Below are 1825 nucleotides of genomic sequence, written 5' to 3' on the forward strand. Positions count from 1 at the left end.
GCCATTCCACAGCCCTGAAGCCCCAGGGAAAACTGTCGAAGCCTATTCAGCTTCGTGCTGTTGTCCAAACAGTGCAAACCTTGCAAACCCTTTCAAATACTTTCTAAATTGCACCACGTTCGTTACTGAATGCACAATCTGTTAGTGCTGAAGTGAAGCGACGCTGAAACATTAGTAATGACAATTTTGAGTGTTCTCTGCCTGTAGGGTAGCGTGGCCGAGTGGTCTAAGGCGCTGGATTTAAGCTCCAGTCTCTATCGAGTCGTGGGTTCGAATCCCACCCCTACCAAGATCGTAGCTGTTCTTCTACAGGCAGAGGAACTTATCAGGCCCTGTACATTTTCGTTGTTGTGTTTGCAGCCGGTCAGGCCTCTAATCCAGACTGATTCTGAAAACAGTGGACCCTTCGCTGTCGGAGCCCCCTCATCTGCTCTGCTTTACGATGAATATGTGGAAACTTTGGTGCCAGTTTCTGTGTCTCAAATAGTCAGCACGTTTGGCTGCAAGTTTGGTGGTTCGAGCCTGCCCTCCGCACCGAGCCTCAATGATTTCAGTTCAAGCATTGAGACCAACCATGTACCGACACTGCAACCACGAGAACTCAGCAGAGTCCGCAGCTGGATGTGGCCCCAATCTCTCCAAGGCCCCGCTGCCAACAGAAAGCGGCTACTGCAGCTTCAATCAGCGGCTTCCTGCTCAGCCCTGGGACACAGCACATGGAAACTCCTTCCCCAGGAACGGCTCTTACCGTGTGAGAAGGACAACAATTCCACTTTAAATTGAGAACGGCTTCAGAAGATTGTTCCTGTCCTTGGAGTGTTTCATAAACAAAACTCCTGTCTCGCAAATAAGAAGTGGGGAAATTTGTTGGCAGGAAGGATAGAGAAAGTGCTGACTGTGAGGACTCTGTCTCGGCAGCAGGTGGGATTCCTTACACCCGAAACAGGAATGATTGCGTTTCCTTAGGGAATTTCCCAATTGATTTAACGTCTGCCAGAGTGATTGGGAATCATTCCGGCCACCTAAAGATGAGGATAAAAATATGAAAATATTTATATTGAATCTTAAATCCAGAGACAAGTGTTAAATAGATAATAATGTTCTGAACGAATACTAGCTGAGAAATGGAAAGTGTGGATGATGACATTTGTGATTGGGAGGAATGAACTGGATCCTTGCAAATTGCAATGCCAGGTGAAATATGCTCAGTATGAAATGACACACTAATTAATCGTGAGCCAGGCCCAGCTACTTTAGTCGGTACAGCATGCGATGCTTAATCTCAGGGCCGTAGGTTCAAGCCTCACGATGGGCCCTTTCACTCCTTTAAAGAAATCCAGCCCTCTTCTCCACTTGCAGGATTGCAACCCAGTGCAGGGGTCGTTTTTGACACGTGGATCCGACTGTGTTTGATCACACGTCGGTTTCTGAGTGAAAGCTGTCTCCACTTTCCTGGAAGTGCCAGAGACAAGTTTTTCAGTGCGGCCGAATATACGATGAATTGTGTCTCTTTCAAAACGTCAGGTTCCACTCCAAACGTCCACCAAACAGAGTGCTCAGAGACACAGAACGCGAATGTCTACTTGTTGGGGGGACGGGGTCTGACAGTGACTGCTCAATGTCAAATGGTCCTGAACCAAAATGAAGTGATTCAGACCGTTCTGACGGAAACCGAGGGGAACTCGCCTGAACGTTTCACAATTCACATGGAAAATGATCTTGTGTGCTCAGGCGGGTTCACGTACTGGACAGTTTATTGTCAGTAACAGGGATGGGGGTGGGGCAGGATTGTGAGGTTTCACAGTGGGACAGAAGTGATCTGGGT

General features: G+C 47.9%; 1 non-coding gene across 1 annotated transcript; it reads left to right on the forward strand.

Moving 5' to 3' along the window:
* The first annotated feature begins 207 nt into the window (after positions 1–207).
* On the forward strand, positions 208–289 carry trnal-uaa (transfer RNA leucine (anticodon UAA)). Its single transcript has one exon. It is a non-coding gene; the product is annotated as a tRNA-Leu (tRNA).
* The last annotated feature ends 1536 nt before the right edge of the window (positions 290–1825 follow it).

This window comes from Chiloscyllium plagiosum, unplaced genomic scaffold, assembly GCF_037043375.1.
Source record: "Chiloscyllium plagiosum isolate Xiang-an unplaced genomic scaffold, Cpla_swu_hap1 HiC_scaffold_42, whole genome shotgun sequence".
Taxonomy (NCBI): Eukaryota; Metazoa; Chordata; class Chondrichthyes; order Orectolobiformes; family Hemiscylliidae; genus Chiloscyllium; species Chiloscyllium plagiosum.